The sequence below is a fragment of the Neocloeon triangulifer genome, unplaced genomic scaffold (assembly GCF_031216515.1).
Source record: "Neocloeon triangulifer isolate White Clay Creek 2 clone unplaced genomic scaffold, ASM3121651v1 ptg000014l, whole genome shotgun sequence".
Classification (NCBI taxonomy): Eukaryota; Metazoa; Arthropoda; class Insecta; order Ephemeroptera; family Baetidae; genus Neocloeon; species Neocloeon triangulifer.
In genome coordinates, this window is record NW_026775556.1 from 27463108 (window position 1) to 27476798 (window position 13691).

Consider the following 13691-nt stretch of genomic DNA (forward strand, 5'->3'; position numbering starts at 1 on the left):
CCGAAATTGATTTAATTTTAGTTTTTACAGTCTACTATTTTCACATGGAAAAAATTGCTCAATTCATAAAAAAAGCAGAAGCAAAAATAAAAATACAAAAGTAGTTTCATAAACAGAGCTGGGAAAAACGCGTTATTATTATTATTATTGCAGCTTTATGTGTTCGTATTTCAATTATTTTTTAAACTTGTATTATTTTGCTGTTTTTATTGAGTTTAATTTCAGATCATTTTCCTTCTAACAAATTTATTTTCCAATGGGAAGTATGCAACCTGCGAAGCACAAATATTTCTTTAAGATCCTGATTTCTTATCTTGAGGTGCACGATTTTAATAAATTTATAAGATGGATTCTGTGTTAAAAAATAGCCCCGATCATGTTTTCCCAAAATTGCACAATTTTAAACAAGCAAAGTAAATTGAGGAAATGAAGGGCCTTTGCAAAAATTATTTTTAATCAAAAACAAGTGGCTTTACCAGTTTCGGTCTCGATCTGCGACCCTATTTCATGAACAAGAATCATACAAAAAAACAGCAAAATTGAAAAAGTACAACATTTTAATTTATAAAAATTTAAATCTTAAAATTAACAAATTCAATTTCAATTTTTTCTGATTTTTGTGTATTTTTCTTTTAATGGAGTCGCAGTTCCTGACAGAAACTGGTAGAGCCATTTTTTCTGAATAAAAGCAATTTCCGCAACGAGGAAAGACCCAACCTCTTTATTCCCATGATCATCTCCGCGAGTTTCAATATCTTCAAATAAAAAGTAAATTTTGTTATTGTTCACTATTGTTAGAATTTTTACTTTACTTAAAAATCTCAAGTAATTAAATTCTCTTTCTCAATAGATTCGCCGGTAAGTCCTGTGAATAAAACCGAAGTCTTACAATTACAAAAACAGTTAACACCGCGTAACTGACAGAGAGGAGAATAGAAGTGAGGCCCCGATTCCTTGCGCTCGGGATATTTATTGGCAACATATTTCCTGTTGTTGCGTCCTCTTGCCGCGCGGTCGGTCGTCCTGTGCCCTTGCATACAAAGTCCGACATCCCGGTGGTTGTTTACTTCATTTCAGTACCATTTCCGTTGTACTTGAAACATCTCACAATGTCATTATTACCGCGAATTATTAATTTATTTAATCGCGTCTTTAAATAAATTAATAAGGTCATTATGTAACTGTGTCATTTTACCTGCGATGTTAACACTATTTTTGCTTTTTTAACTCATTTAAACGTTACGACATGCAGCTCATCCTCAAATTGAGGAGATGAATTTTGTTTTAAATACTATATTTTTCTGCATCGATTTTTTTTAATGTCTGTTATTTGAATTATCCATGACTCTGTGCAAATAAACAATGAAAAACAATCGAAGTTAGTAAATAAAAGGAATCAATTGTTCTCTGCAATAAAGGATGAAAGGCTCAAAATTATACATTCCAAAATAATAAACAGCGCTCGAACACATTCGACGCGAACGAGGCACTTTTGTTTCACGAGCGCGAAATCAGTTTGAACTCATTTGGGTGCATTTAAATTTTGCGAGTGGCTGCGCACAATGAGCCGCAAGCACGAACCGACCGTGTGCAGTTTGTTCCAACAAGTATGCACCAGAGTGTGTTTCCGATCCATTTCCGAATGATGATTTATAAATTATTCATGCGCCCACTCACTCGTCCGCCGCGTTGTCGATACATAAAAAGTGATGTTTTTCGCTCTTGCAAACGTCAATTATTGAAACACAAACTCTTTTGTATATAATTGTGAATAATTCAGCCGCGCGGTACTTCGGCGACAAAACGGCGGAATTTTTTTGTTGTGTTTGCGTCAAACCACACGCTCGCTGCGCTCGACAAAAATAAAAAAAACGGCCGTGGTGTTCATAAATTTTACACAGCGTTAACATACATGTTTGTTTCGCACGTTTCGCCGCTCAATACCGACGTTATTAATTAATTCAACCGCGCCACCTCGCGGCGATGACACTTTCCTGTTGCAAAAATAAATTTAACAAATTGCATCGATGCATGGAATTTATTTGGCTGATTGTTTTTTGGCTATAGGCGATTTTCATGCAGTTGATTTACTTAACAAGGGACGTGTTAGTTAAAATAATCATAAATTTTTTATAGAACATAAATTATTATTATTTTTGTAGTAGAATTTCACAATCGAGGGTTGATACATGATGATTTTAATTTCAATTAATTGAGGAAATTGGCTTTTCCTCAATGGGTTTTGAGAGTTTTTTTTGTTTTCAAAGAAAAAACAATATCCTGCTCTTCATGTTTCGGCTGCAGCCATTATTCACGAGCTCTGTGAAATCAATTTGACAAAAATGAGTACAAAATCAAATTTTTAACGACATTTTTCTTTCAAATTTTTTTTGAAATTGGAATGAAAATAAATAATTATGTCAAGAGGATATTTAATATTTTACAATTAAATTCTTTCCATTCATTTTTTATTCAAAACTGCAAAAAAAATATGTTTTCTTAAATAACACCCTGGCATTGTCTTTGATGCCAATAACTCTTTGCAAGATTTGTGTCAATCTGATTCAAAATGCAACTCTCTTAAAATTTCAATATTTAGTAACTATTTAGTTTTAACTATTTTGAGACATTTTACAGCAACTTAACGGTAGCTTTTATAATTTTAGTTATAAATTGTTGCTAATTGCAGCAGTTAATTGATTTTTAGGAAGTTTGACGCCAATGCTTTTTTATATTTTACTTTTTTTAAATCCTTAAAAATATAAACAGCTATAAATTTTATTAAAAAAAATTTTGCACCAAATTTAACTTTAAATTTAATTTAAAATATTTTCAGAATTTTTAACAATTTTTGTCAATTGATCTTTCATAAAGGATGTATTTATATAAAAATTACTTAACACAACACATTTTGTGATTAAAATTAATTTGACTCTTCTTGATCTTTTCAAGGGAAACAGACTTCTTATGTCCATTGATTCGGATAAATATATTTGAATATTGTTTAATAAATAAAAATAAATTATAAAAATTTATAAATATCAAAAAACCATCTTTACATTCATTTTTCTAATTAAATCACATCGAAAAAGCATAGAGACATGTATAAATTCTTTTTTATAATTTTCAATCAAATTTCAGGAGAATTTTACTTCAAAAGTGACCAACATCAAAGCAGCGTTAATTAGCCTGCGCCTTTTACAATACAAACACACATCAAAAATTATTACCCTCGCGTTTGACTCCAATTTGAGGCCAATAATATCACTCAAAGTTGTTTACCCCGGTGGCGGATCGTTTTATTCCAGGGCACATCCGCCCATTTCCGAATGCGACAGAACGTGCAAATCCGAATATGCAAATGTGCTTTGTGCTCGAAGAGAGAGAACAAATTTCCCTTCGAATGTTTGTGCACAACAGCGTGAGCTCATTAATAATAATTACGACCGCGAGCAAACGCGCACTTTCCGAACACAGAGAAAATAACGACAGAGAGCATCACGTGCGCATGCAAACTTTGTTTATCCCGCAGCGAGTGTGTGTGTTTGTAAAATATATTTTTCGCAAACACATTTCGTCTTTTTACCTGACGGCTACATCACGTATAATAATGCACGCGCGGCCGTTTTTCTAATTTAATTTGGACACAGAGAGAGAAAGAGAAAACTGCGCCGGTTCGCTTTGTGTGTTTATTCTGATTATATGTTGTGCGCCGCGCCTCTTCTTTTCCCCTGACAATGGCGCCGAGCAGAAAAAACACGGAGCGAACTTGAAATGTAAGGGCGCATTACAAGTCGAGAGCAGCGAAACAAAGGCCAGGGCCGCCGTCGAGTTTCGGTGTATTGTGCTTAATAAAAATATATCCAGAGAGCAACACTCCCGCCCTTTGATATGCACGAGGCTAGTTTTCTGCGTTCATAACCACTCTGAATGGAAAGAGCGAGAGAGATACACTTTTGTTTGCGCCAGGAGACTTCTTTTCCCTTTTGTTCCTTCTTTCGGTGTAATTTTTCGCCAACAAAGCGCAGCACCGGCCCTTCTTCTCCTCCTCTGAGAGACCGTTCATTAAATAAAAAAGCAGAGGCATGCAAATTAGCGGTTAAGGTCGTTTTACACCGTGTCGAGTTTGTAATCAGTTTAGCCAGCAAGTTTCTGGCCCGGCCGATGGACCGCCGGCGCTGATCAATAACATATTATGCAGCCTCATTCCGTGCCTGGCAATGTGTGTTTTATTATTATTTCCCTCTTGTGCAGTTGTTTCTGCTATTTTCGGCGGAAATGGTGCTTCCTTCGACCGTGCTGGGAATTCGATCCAAGCAGGGGCAGGAGATTGTGTGTTTGACTTTCGCTCTTACACCTGATTGAGCTCCGCGCCGGCTGTGCGAGGCAAATACAAACAACGTTTTCACGTCAAGTGGCGCAGAAGAGATTTGTTTTTGTTTCAATTTCAATCAACGAAGGAAATGGAAGCCCTGAAAATCATATTGAATATATTAAAATCCGGACACGAATTTGAAGGAAAATTTTTATCATTGTCTTTATTAAACACATAAATGTGTACAACGTCATGAATTGCTGGTCGAAATCAATAATATATCTAAATTTAATTATAATTATCATTTAAGTTTTATCTTTATCTTGTGTAGCATATTCGGTTAGAGATTTTACTCTTTTAGAACAATTAAGGAGGTGATACTGAGAAATCTCTTTTTCGTCACAAAGTTTACATACACAATTTGAACATGTCTGTTTTTAAACATAGGCTTTTTCCACTTATTATTTAACATTGCTGGTGTTTGGTATATTTCATCGTTAAAATCTCTTTCTTTTCTCACACGAATATGTGTTAGAAACTCATCATAAGCTCTGGTATCACTTAAATTAAATGTATTCTTCATTTTTGTTACAAAAGGCTCTTCATCATCAATCAAAAGATACAAGATACAAGTATGAGCTTCTAGAAAATTTGCTTACTATCCTAAAACTTTTTTGAAGTATCTGGTCATTAAATTTTCATAAGTGACTAAGTCACACAAGGAGAATTTTGCAGTTTTTATTTATTATTATTGTTTACTTGTCCAAATTTGTACATCACATATTTTCAAATTGAATTTTTGAAAAAAGGAATTGTTGGACAAAACGGCACCACCGCTAGCAAAACTTCCGAGGTCAAAAAGACCCCATCAGCCGCTGTTTGAAATTATTTTTTGTCCTTTTTTTAATGAATTTTGTTGATTGACTATTAAATTTTAAGGTTTTTACACCTGCTACAGAACCGAGATTTAATTATTAGAATCAAAACAGCTCCTCAACTACAAATCTTGCACGACATTTCAGATTGAACAAATTTTGAAACACTAACTTGGGTTTTGTTTTTCAAAAATCCCATCTAATTGTGACCTCGCTCCGATATTTAAAAATGTTTAGCCATAGATCATGAATTTAATAAAGATATTTCACAACTTAACTTCCTAAGAACTTGAATTATGAGAAATATTCTGTAAATTTTATTATAACTTTGCTCTGCGCGAGATTGAGCATGTATTAATTTCTAAAATTTATTATTCAACATTTACAATGCAACATGCCACTATATTTATTAATTTGCCAAAATTATTAATAAAGCCGTTTTTATATTTGTGCAAATTAGTAAGATTATACAATTAAAAAAAGATTTAAATAAAACAATTATGAAAATTGAATTATAATAATAAAAAAACGTCAATTTATTTTACTTTATAAAAATTAAAAATGTTAATTTAAAATATTTATTTTAGCACTTATGAAATTTAATCTAATAATATTCAAAAGCATTAACATTTTTATCATTTATCCACTTTACACTCATATCAAAATAATCTCGTCTCTAATTAGGCTAGCACCACGGGTATAACAAATCCGATTCGGCAAACACCTAAAAGCTGACACTCGCACCTCGGGCACCAATTTAATGAGCACCATTCACACCTGCATCCCGAGCGGTGCGTCGAGTGCGTGCTCGGCTCAAGGGTTGTAACGGGAGAAAGTGTTTCCACCTCATCAGCGAGTAGGTCTGTCTCGTTTTTGTGTGTCCTACTTTTTTCGTAAGCAAAGCCATTTGCCTGGTGAGATATTGGCCGGGGTTGTCAGGCTATTTTGCCGCCCAGATTGAGCCCGGAGAGGAATGCCTGAGCATTTATCGGATCGCCATTAGGTCGGACATAAATACCCATTATCCCGGCGCCTCGGTCTCTTTTAATACCGAAGTGCTACTCGGCGCACGTTGCACGCCGACTTGGGCAGCCGAGATGTGACATTGGCCAATCGATCCGCGCGCTGCATGTTGCTGTGTGTCTGTTTTTTGCCTCGGGCCGATGGCACCAGGCCGGCCTAACTGCGGTTGCGATGGATTTGCGGTTGTTTGTGCACAAAACGTGCTATCTCGGTTTAATCTTAATTAGATGGATCGGAAAATTGATGGCCTCTTTTTGCCGGAGTGGCCGATTGAGAGCAAAAGTGCTGCGGGGCTTAACGAGCGAACTTCATTTTTCACCGACACCATTCAACAAACATTTTGCTCCAAAGTCACTCTACATCGGCTGGTTAAACACACTGAACGGAATTTAGAGAATTATCCATTTTTGTGACATTTTATTTCTTTCAAATCGAGTTGGCATCAATTAAAATTTTTCAATGCATTAAGTTTAAAACCGAACGAGAAGAAAACAAATTCCAGGCCAAAATATCCAAATTCAATTAGAATTTAACGACCCCAATGAAATCATAATTTAGCATTTAAATTTATTCAATTCCTGTAAATACTATTTAAAAATTCAAAAATAAACGTAAAAGGCCACTTTTGAATAATTATAAACTGACGAAAGCTGAAATGAATTATTAGTGAAAATTTAAAATTCATTTTCCTAAATTATTATACCAGTTTGAAAACATAAAATTTTTGCAATATCATATTGTTCTGGGATTTTGACAGATTCTATTGAAAAGAAAAAAGCTAGAGAATAATTAAGCTCCCTCGCATTCAACTAAAACCAGAAAATTCATCACATATGAAATTTTATGCAAATTGCCTTGTTAAAAAAACGGGAAATATTTGCAAACACAAAAAAATTTGGGGGGTTTTTACAATTATTCAATTTCAAAGAAAATTAGCCTGTCTAAGGCTAAAGATTGATTCAGTTTGTCAAAAAAAAAATCATTATAGTTTCAACTTGGTGACTATATCAATGTCATCAGTTCAGCCAATGCTTTTGAATGATATATACTCCTATTTTAGGGAAAGGAAAATTTTGATTGAGGAAATAAATTAATAAAAAAATGAGTACAAGCAAAGTTTGTTTGGAAAAATTGACACTCGAGGGAATGAAGAACTCGGGCTTTTTCCTCGTTGTAAAAAAATTGTTTCTATTCAAAAACAAAAATGGCTCTACCAGTTTCGGTTATACGGTCTGCGACCCTATTTGATGAGCAGGAAAAAAGTAACAAAAAAAAATGCAAATTGGAAAAACACCAAATTTTAACAATTTGTTTTTGAATAAAACAATTTTTACAACGAGGAAAAGGCCTGAGATCTTCATTTCCAAAAATAAAGTTCTAATCTATTTTGTCTCCAGAATTTATTGGAATGCCAGTTCTTTGATTTTTTAGGTTTTTAATTTTTAATGATGTTGAAACGAAACAGTTGAAGATAAAAAGCAGTGGAAGTATTATGAAAAAAAAATCCATTCAAAGTGAGCAATGGATTAACCATTGAAGTCCAGAGCTATTTTTTACCTTTAAAAAAAATTCGATTCAGTTGATCAAACCTTTTGAAAAAGCGACATCATTTTTTCTTCTTCTATTTATTCTAGCTTAAAACATTCATTAAATCGTCGTCGATTGAAGGATTAACAGAGTAAATTCGCTATTCCTATTGGACCTCAGCTTTGGCCCCGGGAAAATCCCCTTCTCATTTTATTCCCGAGTTCAAAGGTTTTACCGAAAAAGCGATCTGCTGGTCAAACAATATTTACTCTGCTGTGTCGATGGCGCGTTTCTTCCGATGGTCGGCAGCTTTGTGCACGAATAAATAAATAAATAAATAAAGGCCGACTTGGAAGTGCGCGCGGCCTTTTTAGGCTGCTTTTGTTTTGCGGTTTGCGCGGCCCGAGCGTGGGACGCGCGGCTGATACCGCAGAACTTTTTAAAGCCCATGCGAGAGTCGAGGGCAAAAAGCAGAGAGACTCGCAGAGATGAAGTGATAAAGGAGGGCTTAACCCTTAATGCATCATGTCGCAGCAATAATTGAAATTTCGCAATGTGCAAAAAAAAGGAGAAATAAATAGCAAGCAAAATTATATACAGAATAATAATAATTATTATCAAAACTTTTTACTGCGCTGCGGGGACGGAAAAGAAAGTTTCGCTCTTACTTTCTTCCTCTACTCCTTTGTTATCTTTAAAAATTTAGTCCTCGGCGCTCGCGCCAGTGCCCATTTATTATGCTTCTTAACAAATGGGATGAATAAATAAATTGCACTGACTTTTCTGACGAGCCAAGAGGGCGCAGTCTTTCTTCTTCTCGCAGTCGTAACTAATAAAAAAGACAATCTTAACTCGCACAGAAACTTCTTGTTTGAATAATTAAATTTTCCATAACGTCATAAACAAACGGAATGTAACGTGAAGCTCGTCGGCACCAAGCACTGTATATATTTGTTTTTCTCTCTCTCAGAGCTGAATTGTTTTTCGCTGTTGAATAAGATGAAAGTCGGTCCCTGCTGGGGAACGGCTGCAGATGGATTTTAAAACAAACACGGCAAAATACTTTATTCCGCTCGGGCTGGATATAAAAATAATGCACCAGTTGTGCTTGTCTCGGCGCTGAATCAAATGGATGATGGGATTCTCAGGTGTTCTGCTTGTTTTCTCGTTTCAGAACGTCTCTGCCTACTAAATAAAATATACTCCCTCGTGTTTTGAATATTAGCTTTAAATATTTATAATAAAGTCATCATAGAAATTCTGATTCAGGCATTAAAATGTAAAAAAAAATATTGAATTAGTTTTACCATAGACAAGAAAAATTTGTGTTAATCAGATTGATTTTTTTGAGAAAATTTATTAATGTAAATAATTATGAAGAAATTCGAAAGATTCACCTCTTGATAGAAGCATTATTTAGATAAGTCTCGTTTCTATTAACTTATTTGATGCTGTATCCGTACTTATTAATATATAAGTAAAAAATTAAAAATCAATAAAATTAAAAAAGGATTTAACGGCAACATAATTTGGCTCAATGAATTATTAATAATTTTAATTTATTTAATGTAAAAAAACTTAAATTACAAATCATAATAAAAAAGTTTATTTATTATATTTTAAATTTAAAATTGTATTATTTATTTAATTTTTAATAATGTTTTAAACATGTTTAATTAACAACTCCTTCAATTTAAAACATTACAAAATAAAAAAATTGCTTTTTTAACGAATTCCCTCTTTGATCTTTCTCTTAAAAGGGGAGATTATCGCGTTCTAGCGCCGGAATTCGATTCGGTGCGCGTTTATTTATTTTCTGGCTAATCCCTCTCGGGCCGACGCACAACTGCGACTAATTGCGGGGAGAAATTTCCCTTTAACAAGGCTGTCAGCGTGGTGATGCGAATTAAAGAGACACTGGCCGTTGATCCTCGTGTTCATTAATCAGTGTCAAACAGCACAAAACAACTCCCTCGACGCCGCTGCTTTTTTGCGCCTTCTGTGTCCGGCCGAAAAATTCACCCCTATTCGTATAAACAAAATAAATTCCGTACTCCTTTTCGAGGTGCAAGAGTTATTTTTCATCTCTGTTTCGCGCCCGACACGTGGAAATAAAGCAAATGAAAGTGCGTCGAGGGTGAAAGTTCGATCCGGCCGATGACTCCCCGAGGCCCATCGTCGCGCATTATACGCGGCGCAACCAACACCACCGACCGAAAAAATAATGTAACGAAAAGTTTCACGTGGAAAAACAACAGGGGTAAAAAAAAATTACCTCTTTTGTGGAAACGGGGAAAAATGTGCTAAAATAAAGTCAGACCGCAAAATGTGATTTGGGCTTCGGGCTCGGTGCGTCTCTATAATTGATTAAAATCTTGCCTGACTTTCGATCAAAATAATTGCGGCTTTTTGTCACCCGCGCAATCAGGAAATTACGCCCGCCTGGGGAGAAATTGCGGCTTATTCATTTCATGATTGTACGAATTCATCCAATCATCCCTTATATTTGCCGAATCACTTCTCGATATACGCATCGCTTTCCGATATATACACGTGATTGGGGACAATCAAAAAAGAAAATTTTCACACGCGAGAAATAAGCTCCCCATTCCACAAGTTGCGAACGAAGAAACTTTTCGCCGGCTGAAGGCTGCAAATTTAAAGAAAGTGGGTCTTTTTCCGCACGGTGTACGCTTTTGCACTCGCGGCTGGCAAACTGATACCGAGAAGAACTTTTCCCCATCTGCATGCGTCGTGTATGCACAGCCAACTTCTTCTTCTTCTTCTTCTTTCGGCGAAATTCTGGCGAAACTTTTCTGCTCGGGCGAAATCAAACGTATTAAATATTTTAACTCGGCTGCAGATTCTTTCGCTTTTGCTAAGCAAAGAAGGCAACAAGAAAGGGCTACGTACTTAGTGACACATGGCAAACGGGGAGGTAGAGAAAGAAAGAAAGAAGGAGCAAAGTGGAGATTCAACTTTGCTGCTGCAAACGAGATGAAATTAGCTCGAGAAAGCGAGAGAGAGACGCTTTGGCACGTGTGTCTGTTATTTCTTCGCAAAGTCGGCCGACTAAAGTGCCTTTGATTAAATTTATTGAGTCCGCCTTGGAATGACGCAATTAGAGATATAATGACGCTAATTAACATTAATGTGATGTTATTTGGAGAGAAAAAAAACATGAAAGCGCACTTTTGACTTTTAGCTTCTTTAATTATGTAGTCAAAAGGAAACGAGGCCGGAGCTAATCAGCAAAGGTTTTGAAAATAAAAAGTTCAATGAGATGAAAAGTTTTATATTAATGTTAGCAGTTTTTGCTACTATTAAAATGAAATTTTAACGTTTAGCGACAAAATCAATGCTCGGAAAACGAAGTAAATTGTCATAAATTTCAACTTTTAAATTTATTTATATTCAAAACAGATTTATGTTTCCAAAATTAAAACAAATAAATCCATTTAAAACTCAAAAATTAAGACAAACAACAACACACTGAACATGACTAGGATCATAATTTCGCTTATTAAAAGCTCATCAGCTAGCATTATCAGTCATGTTCAGTGCAGTTCAGTGTGTTGCCGTTCGTCTTAATTTTTTTTAGTTCAAAATTGAAAAAAATAATTACTTTTGGAAACAGAAATCCAAATCTGTTTAAACAGAATTGAAGTTTCCAATTCAAAGTGGGAATTTGCACATTTTAATTCTTTTCCCATCATTGATTTTCTCGCTCTGTTTCTGAATCCACGTAAAAATTTCTTTTGAAAAATTAAAACAGAAACTGGAATACACTTTAACAACGCAAACACGCCACAACCCCAGACTAAAAATTACAACAACAACAGATAAAAAACACTAACAAAAGAACAACTACTAAAATGTTTTGCTATAAAAAATCTTTATAATAATATTATTGATTTTAAATTATTTAAATTTATTATTATTTTTTCATTTCATATTTTATATATAATAAATAACATTTATTGAATTAAGTCAATTGATTCAATTGAATAGTTTATATTAAAATTTACATTTAATCTAACTTTATACATTAAGTGCTTAATTGTTAGACTATAATTATATATATTATTGTTCTTGTCAACTTGACAGCATATAGATAGAAAAACCTTACAAAGGTAATCACATCATTTTGGATTTTTTCGGCAGTTGAAATACACTTTATTAATCATTTTGTGGAATAAAAGTGAAGTAGACATTACTATAAAAATCACATCTGGTTTTTAAAATGAATTCATTTTAAATTTATATACTTATTTTTTCGTCTGAACATTATTTGGCCGACTTAAAAAGGTCGTGAATTTTAGAGCTGAATTTGCCTCTCGGCCGTTCCGCCATCACGCTGCAATTAGATATAAATTTGCGACATTTTCGGTCGAGTGTTTTCCGCTGAAGTAAGCACGCGCGCCGGGGTGAAATTGCTCGTGAAATGGAAAACTTGGCCATTCCGGCGGCGATTCTCGGCGACAACCGTGACCTTTGCTTTGACAAAACGCCGATGATAATTAAGGTCGGCGGCGATGTTGCGGTGCAGCCAGATAACCGACACCGACTTGCCAAGTGGCATAATAAAGTAATTCTCCGCTGACCCCACTCACACATCGCTCTAGTGGAATAATTAGAGCAAAAATCTCTCCCCAGCAGAGTGCAATTAGCCAGCTGGCCCGACTTGCACTTGGCAAGTAGGCAATTTGCCTATCCGCCGTGTCCGGCACATTTTCCCATCTCCGAAAGTTAACGGGAGAGTCAAAATTGCGAATTAAATTCAAATTTAAACATGAAACCCACGCATACGTATAAATTAATGCTAATGAAGAGACGATAAAACGGCAAGAGTATTTGAAATTGCTTTCGGGTCAATCATGCAAATTTATGCAAAAAATTCCTGCGGATATAAATTCGATATATTTCGGTGCCCGAATTGATCTAGCTGCGGCGTGGACGCGGCAATTTGCGAGCATCATCACATTCCAATAACTTCGGATAAACGCTCGCTTTTGTCGTCGGGCTGTAAACTCGGCCGTAAACACGCCCCGGCGAAAATAAACAGCGGAATCATGCAAGCTCAATCGACGCATTTTTATATATGCCGGGCCTTTTACGGCCGTTGTAAATCATCGCACAGGTCGCGCCGCACAACAGGAACCGTGAATTACAACCTCGGCGATGGCACTTTTTCAATAGCCCTTTTTAACCATAAATCGGACCGTTTTCAATAATTATTACCAGCATAAATCTGCTTTTTTTTTGTCCCCACTGCATCCGTAAATTTCGCGCCTTGTTTGACTCAATTTGTTTTGCGCTGCGGAAAGGCCGATCTATCACGCGGCTATCAGCGTGTCCGGCAAATCAGAGCAAAAAATAAATAAACACCGCTGACAAGAAAAATTGCGCTCTTTCGTGATTGAGTGCCGTGTCCATTTTTTTTTTTTTAATCTCTGCAAATAATTAAATCACCGACTCTACTTTTTTTCGTTCGATTCGCAATTAATTAGGTTGATTAATGCGGGATGCGTCCAACTGTAGCTTTACCACCCCCTCCGGATTCTGCTCACAATGCAGGCCTAATTAGACAAGGAAATAATTGCCGGGCACAAAATGATGATGATGCCCGCCTGCACTGAATGGCCCACGTTCTGCAATTAATAAATATGACACACAGCTCGGCAATACCAAGCGCGAAATGATGCATGGATGCATGTATCACTTTATTACGACGTTGTTATATGTTATGAATGTGTGGCCCGACATCACTTGTAATTAACTCTTCGTTATTTCATTTACTTGCTCGTTACTGCTGCCGAGTGCACAGATCAAGTGCTTTGGCTTGACGATCTGCCATGCATATTAATGAGTCGAAAAATAAACAAAAACATTATTTGCAATTTGCAACAACAAAATACACCGAATTATCAATAATTATATTTAATGACAAG

General features: G+C 35.5%; 1 protein-coding gene across 9 annotated transcripts in view; it reads left to right on the forward strand.

The window, feature by feature from the left end:
• The window catches only part of LOC132200848 (hemicentin-2), a 182593-nt gene that overhangs the window by 152289 nt on the left and 16613 nt on the right, over positions 1-13691 (forward strand). The gene's annotated exons all lie outside the window — the stretch shown is intronic.